The sequence below is a fragment of the Argopecten irradians genome, chromosome 7 (assembly GCF_041381155.1).
Source record: "Argopecten irradians isolate NY chromosome 7, Ai_NY, whole genome shotgun sequence".
Taxonomy (NCBI): domain Eukaryota; kingdom Metazoa; phylum Mollusca; class Bivalvia; order Pectinida; family Pectinidae; genus Argopecten; species Argopecten irradians.
In genome coordinates this window covers 17,626,546-17,636,339 of record NC_091140.1, presented here as the reverse complement: position 1 = coordinate 17,636,339, position 9,794 = coordinate 17,626,546, and positions in this window count along the sequence as shown.

Below are 9,794 nucleotides of genomic sequence, written 5' to 3'. Positions count from 1 at the left end.
TCTCGATCTAACTGGACTATACAGTCGGGCTGCAATTTGATACAAGTCGCCGACACCTATAGAACCGGGGAGATTTTTGTGTTACGAGTTCCTCAAACTTGTTTACCGATGATAACAAAAGATGTTCAACTTTGGAATTTAAAGAGACAGTGATGATCATCAGACGCCTACAGGTGTGCAGGGTCGTAATCTGTGACAAAAGTACAAAATCCGAGCTGTTACCTATTCAGGTACAGACCACCGTTGGCAATTACATTTTGATAAATATTTGTTATGTTAAATTCGTTTTGGTTACAGCACTATTAAAACATGTGGCGGATTTAGCACCATATTGGATAATTATGATGATACAATATGTAAATTCTATTGTTTTTCCCTATAAGGAGGTCTTGATTTGAATTTACTTTGGTACTTACAACCTGAGAACAAAATCGTTTCGAAATGGACATTTCTGCATGGTTTTGTTATTTTTTTTTAATCTGTGTGAAATTGGCATTCAAATTAGAGGTAAACTACACAAAATATACCCAGAAATAAAACTTAAATGTTTTTGGCGATATTTTTGTGTACATGTATGTAAAAGCATGAAAGAGAACTCTATATATCCATGTGTGTTTTTATTTATAGGCAGAAATCAATTGCTCGTCTAGACAATAAAAACTAGCATCTATACAAATACTTGGCGATTTCAACTGCAGATCTATGAAATTCAAAAGTGAAAAATAAACACGGGTAAAGAGATATAAGTCTCATGTTGGGTAAAGGTACCCTAATCTTGTGTGTTAGACCAGAGACATAGATTGTACATACATGTACATCTACGTTTAACGGCATAGTGACATACATGTACATCTACGTTTAACGGCATAGTGACCAGGGACTTTGTTGGATTAATTGACATGTACAGGGATACGTCTTACATCCGTCGCTGTATTTGACATGTGAATCATTCCTAGGACGGCGGTTTACGTCACGTGCTCATGACCTTGACCACTAACGGTGGTCACGATGTGTGGTCAGTTTCCCTTAAGGCTAGACTGGGCGAGGACAGTGAAGTATTCCATCAGTTATACTCATTAATGTACACGAAGTAGTTCCGAACTAAATTGAAACAAGTTTGAAAACGAAACTATGGTTTAAATGAGTTGAGATAGTATTCAGTACCAGAAATATATATATTGGTACGTTCCTTTGGCCCTGCAGGTAGGGCGTTAGAATTGTACCTGCTGCCCCTATTGCATGATCGTAAAAGGCGACTAAATTTAGGATCTTATCTTTTCTCTTCTTCCTAACTGACTTTATCTTTCCTAATGCCTCCCTTGGCACCGCCTCACTTTTGGCCTTAAGTTGAGCGTTCGCCCCTGTGAGGAAGGCTCTGGGTTCTGTCCCCTGGCCGAGACACACCAAAGTCTATAAAAGTGGTAGTTTCTGCTCCTGCTTAGCGTTCAGTATACAGGGAGTGGGACGACTGGTTCGCCCGTTGTCAGTATAATGTGACCGGGTGGTGTGTGTTGCTTGGTGTCTTCGGCGGCATGCTTCAGTGATATAGCACTATAAAAAGGGCAACAGTTCCACTATACAAGAAGACACAACACGAACATACCGCAGTCTCCCAGTACACTCACCTCGCACAACATACACGCAACACTCCGCATACATGGGAGGCCGTCCTTACATGACCATAGCTGTTAATAGGACGTTAATAAATCAAACAGAAATATATATATTGGTACGTTCCTTTGGTTGCGGGTCTAAATAAAACAAAAGTCAAGTGTCCGTTGTCCAGGGAGTGTTATGTAACATATACATATATACGTGCACGTACCGTTTCTTGATTAGATAGTTCAGTAGGATTGCACTGCAATGTAAGCGTTAAAACCAGTATCCAGCTCAAGTTCATCGTCATATCTTCTATAATAGGTACATATATAACTAAAATGTTGAATGACATGTAAATGCACATATCGTAATTTTAACGTTCCTGTATGTAATCGTCACAATGTAATAAAATATAACTTTTTCATGTGCAGTTACTAATTTATCATCAGGCCACAGGCATTTGGCTCTGTAGACATTTCTCTCTATATGTTAAACTGTCACACACTATTTACATATACATAGAAAGAGAAATGTCTATATAGCCAAATGCCTGTGATCAAACATTAATTAGGATTTCGTGTAATTTAAAAAAAAACCAGCTAAGCCAATAATTGAAAAGTTTCAGCTCATCTTCGCACCAGTCTCGTTTTTAATGGCATATCCAGGTCTTTGCACTCGATGGGTGGGTCGGATCTCTGTACAGTATTTATACATAAAAGTTATATTGGATAGATTGAGAGTCAATTTAGTTTCCCTCAATAAATCGCGTACATATAGAAGGGGAAGGGTCGGGTCCCTGATAAATTTGCCGGGACATAACATGAATTTATGTCCACAGCATTACATTCATTGATTATTTTATGCAAATTGGAACTTTGAGATATCGAAAATGCGTGTATATCAGAAACATATATACATAGAGATTGGCAACTCCACCATTTTGACGATCGGCAGATGTACCTCTGTGTGTGCTTAGGGTTTTTTTAGTTAAATACAGCAGAATAAATTTGATATGTTATAAAAGTTCAGTAATTTTCAGATGGCTTGAATTCTATTTTGGATAAAAAAAATAATATTTTAACTTATATATTGATAAAACAAAATGCACTTCCGGTTTTGAATGTCTGATTTTCGAAAAACCAGGTAAAATTGCTGATTTTCATGCTTTCAAAAATCATTGTAAATAACACCAATCGGGAAAACTGGTCACATCAAACCATGATATATGTTTAAACTTTGTACTGATACACTTAAAAGTAGTTAGGCAAGGGGAAATGCCTATAAACCGGAGTTCACGCTGCCTGTCAACAAAGACAAAGAAGGAGTTTCCAATCTCTATGTATATATGTCTCTGTGTATATGTAATATCGTGACAAGGAAGATAGATCAACTACCTGTCGCTATTAACCACTTCTCTGAAACGGACTATAAATTTAAATTACATCGCTAATTGATAAAATTGGCGCATATCGGGTCAGTGGATATGTACATAACAGAAATGACACGGGGTCTTCTTATCGTCACCCTGTCAAGCGCGAAAATAAATAGCAAAATAACGGATTAGGGACAAAGGTGAGATATCTAAACAACGAACATACAAGTGTCGCTCTGTACAAAACTAGAAATCAAGATGTCCCTATATATATGTACAAAAGCATGAAGCGTCGGTCTAGCGATACCGTGTACATGTATGCTTTATCATGATCTCCAATTATTCATCCGCCTGTTGAAATCGTCATAACAGTATCCATGTATGTACTTTTATCCATTACTGTACCGAATTTCAGACTGCATTGTTTTATTTGTTTACACAGAAATAAAAGTAATTCATTACACCTCACAAGTTATTACTGCAGAGAAGATAGACATAGTCTTGCTTATTTGCATAAAATAATTTGAAATGCGTCTGTAAATTAAAATGCTTACGAAATATGATAAAATGACACATGACTAATTATAAGTACACATGTTTCTGACATCTGTAGGTTATCCGAAGCCTGTAGGAGTACTCTCCCTTGCTTTACCAATTTTAACCGCTCTAATAACTTTAAACAACTTACATATATAGGTATCTTAAACATATAAAAAAAAACACCAAAAAACAGGACTCTTGTGAATCATTGACAGATTTCATGTAGACCATACTTAGAGGTTTATTAGTCTAGATAAAAATAAAATCGGTAAAAAAATACTAAAAATCACAGCTATGCATACAATTTTTATTTGTGCAGAAAAAAGCAGAGACTTGAAGCAACTTCAAGTTCTTTTTAGGGGCTTAATACTGCAAACCATCAATATAATTCATAAGTAGGGACTATTGAGTGAAACAATATACCATGAAGTTTGTCCATAGGACGATAATGTAAGGTGGAGACCATAGTAATCGTATTTCAGATTAACTTCAGGTTGAAATGATTATGAAATGAATCTCATTTTGATCAACCGGCCGACACGTCGTTTTAGCAACTAGTGTAATTAAAATTTCAGTTAATCAACGGGGGCAACTTAGATGGAAAAGTTTTGAAATATACCTTAGTTCATAATTTTGGTTAAAGGCCCACTACCTTTCCGGAGGAAAACATAAAGGCTTCTTAAAAACATTAATAACATCAGAAAATATATACCAATGACCTATGATGAGGTTACAACACCAAATATATGCAAGATTTCCTGCGTAATGTTTGATAACAGTGGAGAGTTATTTCGCTGTTTTGTCATCTGGCGCAGTGATAGTCAACTACCGCGCGGTATTTAGGACGACGGCGGGAAACATAAGACGACCCGCGTTATGAAAATTAACATTTTATTTATTTTAATCAAATTGTTCAGAATGTGACGACACGTGTAGTATTAACGGTAAGTTAATAACTTTAGCGACTATACAAAAATATCGATCTCGTTTTACTTTCCCATTTTAGAAACTAAAAGCCGTTTCGGAAAGGTAGTGGGCCTTTAAGTGGTCCAGGAATTTGTGGAAAAGGATTTGTGTAATAGGAAGGGGATAAAAGTGTGACTGTTGGATGAAAACGGTTAATGATAGACTGAGCTGGACTCTTGGATGTTATCTACAGATTTTAAAAGAAGTCCATATGCATGTTGAAAGCATGGGCATGCTTTCAACTTTCAATGGAGGATACTTTGGAAATTACTGAAAGTCTAGAGGAGCACCCATCTGAAATTGGGAATGGTGAACTGTACTATTTGTTAAAAGATATAATTTAGGTTGTGATTAATTGTCCTCCAAGTCAAAGATAAAGGAATCAACTATAAAAAAAGATCAACATTGATAGATAAAGAGCCTTGTACTGAATGGGGTTCAGCAAGGTTTACTATTTTCAGCCTAACTATTTTAACTAATTATGAAGACTATGGACCTACAGGGTATTTCAACTAATTCTGAAGACTATGGACCTATGGATTGGACAAACTGGTACAAAAATGACCACATATAAGGGTTAATTAATACTGATATAGTAACAAGTTAATTAAATTGACAGTTTAACATCATTGTAGTAAAATGAAATAAAATAATAAATGAAATACCAAAAGTAGAATAATATTTTATTTATCATGATTGTTATATTGTACATGGTTTAATACATGTACTTTTTTGTCTCCCATCAAATGACCCATATTTAAACACACAACATGGAGAAGCAAAATATATACGGCTGCATGATACTTAACAAGAACAGAAAGGAATGGAACAATGACTAATTTACATGAACACAACTTATGACTATAATGAGACAAATACGAATACAATGAATAAATAACTTCAGATAAATTTTACCAAGTTGCAGATTTAATAAACTGGATTTTTTTATATATTGTGAATGTTGTGTATTTGCATATTACAATTATCTGCCCTTGCCAGTAGGCATCGATTGTGACGTCATGTTTGTGTTTGCAATTTTAGCGTCATACTTTTCAGAAAAAAATATGTGAATTTCTCTTGCTAAATGATGATGCCACGATGGATACCTACCCGCAAGGGAGGTAACTCTGTAATACGCAAAGACGGAATATGTGTATTTAGCACCTTTTCTTTAAACATGTGTTTATAATATTATCAATAGATGTATTTACCCGTGCAAAAGAGATTTTCAAACATTCTCTCTAAAGAGATTAAAAGATTTGATACATGCATTCACCGGAAAGCTCTAAATGCAAGAAAACCTTATTTTGAATTTAAATACATTGTAAAGAAAGTCATCATTATAACCTTTGCATATATGCTACAAATGTGCAAGTTATTCAACATTGTCACATACATGATCATAATACAATTCTATCATTTTACACTAGATATTGAATGATACAATGAAGTGCCAAAATAACCTATGACTGCTACAGTTAATTATACAGTTAAACCTCTTAAGCTTGAGCTGATATACCGGTAACCCAAAGATCAAGTTTACATTCAAAGTGTTTTGTTGGCCCAAATATAATTTTAAAACTTGAATACTCAATTACTAAAAGTGTTAACATGATTTATCAACTTCCGGTTAACATGATTTGACTATATATTCAGAGGACCTACAGATTAAAGTCCTGTCCGAGGGACTACTAAAGTAAGTCCTGACAAGGACAATGGCCGACAGGCTACATCGGATACACGTCTATAAATCCCACAATCATATTTGAACTTTCTTCATATGGAAGCAATTACTTAAACTAAAATGGAAGCTCATGTTTGACAAAACAAAAACCACAATTGTACTATTTTACAGATTTGTAGCCAATATAAGGTATTTCACACAGTGTTTTACTATCTATGGGGATGAAGTATGAAAATTATAAAATCCATAAATGTAACATCTATACATTCAACCTCTTACTTGGCGCTGTTAATGAAGGAATGGACTATTTCAACAGAACAGAATTTTAAGATGCTCCACCACTGACAAATGGTATTTTTTCACAATCAATAAGAGGAGCAGACAATTTAGTATTTTTCTTCAATTACAAAAGTTACTTACTTAACATCATTACCACTTTTGAAAAGTTTGAGTTTCTAAAAAATAATTAATTGCATCCCGAAAAAATTCTGTGGCACTACATCCTATATAAAATGAAGAACTGATTGTGCATGTACCAAAGGCAAATTGAATTATTTCATACTATTCTTTGGGTTAATTAGACATACATATATATATACAGGATTAAACATCAATTATTATTAAAGTGATGAATATCATTTATGCTCTATCCTCTTAAAGAGGTTACCATCACAGCTAAACAATATACGTGAAAAAAAACTAGGAATGTAAGTGTTAATTCATAATGATAACATTTTATTTAGTATTGATTGTATCCAATAATGACATTTAAATATAAGAGTGGTATAAAATGTACTACCATATCCAACACTACAAGTGCTCTCTTTCTTGAGGCCTCAATTTCAATGGGAATAATTCATGTACCACGTGATACCCAATAATGTTTGTGCTGTACAAGTATCACCTATGGTGATGGAACGTCACTCTTTGTTATCTTCCTGCTGAAATAACGTTTGTACGTGAGATCATTTTACAATGTCATTCCATCACCAATAGATACATTAGTCCCACACAAACGTTAACGGGTATCACTCGGTACATGAAATACCCATTGCCTCTGCATAAATAAAGACCAAAACTATCACAACTGTATAGGTTTGCAATTATTTTGTCTTGATAAGCACCTCCTCATTTTTTTCAACGCCCTGGGCCCTTATTGGGTTGAATACGTTAATTGACAAATTCTAAGCCAATGAAGTACCCTGTAAAAGTGCAATTGTTTTACAATCAATCTTTTTTCTTAAGTTCAAAGGAGGAGGTACGTTAAGACTCAAATATGGCCGCAAAATTAATTCTCCAGTAAAGAACAACATATTTTGTCATATAACAGTTGAATACATTTGCTAACATATTACATCCCGAAAATATCCCGCATGTGCCAATTATGTTCACTATGACGTCATCAACATGCAGTTTCCCGCCATTTAAAAAAAGAAATCCTTGAAAAATCATACTTTTTGAGTGGTTTTCTCTAAAAATGAATGTGGCCGCCTTCGTGGAACAGAAATATTTTCACACATTGTGTGTTGTGTATTTACGCATATCCATGCAAAATATAAAGTTGCTCCAAGGTGGCGGCCAAATCCATTTCAAGCCTTTTCTAACCTAAAGATGATGAATTTCTAGCAAAATTCGGCGAGAAGAGAAAAATCATCAATTTGATGACGTCATAGGTAGAGCACATCGTGTACATGGTTATAAAAAGTTATGTTTGGATGAATGGCAAGTATGTTAGTATTTATTGATGTGAAATTGATGTGGATCAGAGTTAATTTTTTTCGGCCTGAAAAATTAAGGCCAAATACTGGTCCTATCATATCTACTCCTTTGTGCAGTTCCCAGTTCCTCAAATGCAAAAAGGTACACCATTACTTCATGTTATAGATCAGAAACCTACAGAGACAGGAAGTCACAGATTAATAGAATCTTATATGGGTCTGTGAAGTGGACAGGGATATCTCAACCCGAGTGAAAGATTTTGGCCTGTCAACCCTCGGCAAGCCTCGGGTTGACGGCAAAAATCTTTCACTCCGGTTGAGATATCCCTGTCCACTTCACAGACCCATGTTTGATTCTTTTTCTCCCATACTTAGTTGAAAAAATGATGAAATTCCACTTGGTTTCCAGCTTTTTCATCGCGCCATTATCACAGGAACGTCGTTATACCTCAAAATTACGCTGAAGTTACGCTGCATGTATTGATGACGTCACTTTATTGTCTAGCGCGTGTGAGCTGTCTTACACTCCCCTGTGTAAGATAGAGATATCTTTTCCCTCGCAACCACGGGATTTCCCTGTGAAGTATGGGAGAAAAAGGATTTCTTCTGTATTTGATCTATATGTTACTGGACCTGTACCAATAACATAAGACTGGGCCAAATAAATTGAAAAAGGAAATTCAACTGAAAATTCAGACATTTTTGTACAAACCTTGAAATGAATATTGCATTACACATGTAGAAAAATAGATTTGACACAAAATTTGGAGTGATCTCAACATGATTTGGAACAATGTGGCTAGAGTATATTACAACAAAAAGACATTTATCTCTGGTACAGGATACATAGCACAATTAAAGAAAAAATGCTTTAAGTCCAAGTCAGGACTATATATACCGGTACATAAACTGAGGTAAAGAGACTATTAGCGACCCTATTTTATGCAAATAAAGTCGCAAATATAATTTACATATAAAGATAAATGTATATTTATTTCACTTATCTAGCAAATTCAAGTTCCACATCAAGTATAAATAAAGAAAAAAATATGCTTGATCATTTGCTGAATATCAATTGCAGATTTAATTGACATTAATAGAGTGCTCTTAGATAATGGCTGTATTATGCCAGGTATATCAACAACATTTTATATTCATGATCAACTATTGCCTGATCAATGCCAAATGTGGAAAAAAAATTCATCTTATTAGACTTGAGGACAACATGTTTTTAGTAATTAATGCATAACTCTATAAGACAGTGTACATGTACAGTAAAACCTGAAGGTTTTTGATTTCTGTTACACAGACACCTCTGTATGTATAGTACAGGGTCAGAATTACACATATATAGGTATCTGTATCAGAAGGACCTGGCACAAATTTTCAGCAATATATATATAAATATACAGTAAAACCCCGTTATATCGCCACCTTCTGTTTCCCTGGATTTTGGTGATATATCGAGTTTGGCGGTACATGTACTGTTGGTTAAAATTTGTGCTAGGTCCCTGTAGTCTGTATAACTATAGAATCAAAAGCTCATGAGTTTATCACATAACTAAGACGTTTTCAATATTATTTCAATTTGGAGTCTGCCGTCTTAAATTGAATTATGTATACAGTCATAACATTGTAGAGATATGAATTTTCTGATCTCCAATATACAAAGTTTTACATTCATTGGTCTCTAACTCATTATCAGGATTCTTTAAGACATAAATGTTTGTTCAAAACAAGACAAATAATGACAAGTATGTAAATAAATGTTTACATATGACTCAACAATTTGAATAAACAAAACAATACAGGGATTTCAGGATCCCAAGATGACGTGGATAAAGTACAATTTACCATCGATTAGTCCCACCTTTCGGTGATTACGACGTCAGAAATTCATGTCAAATGACTCCGG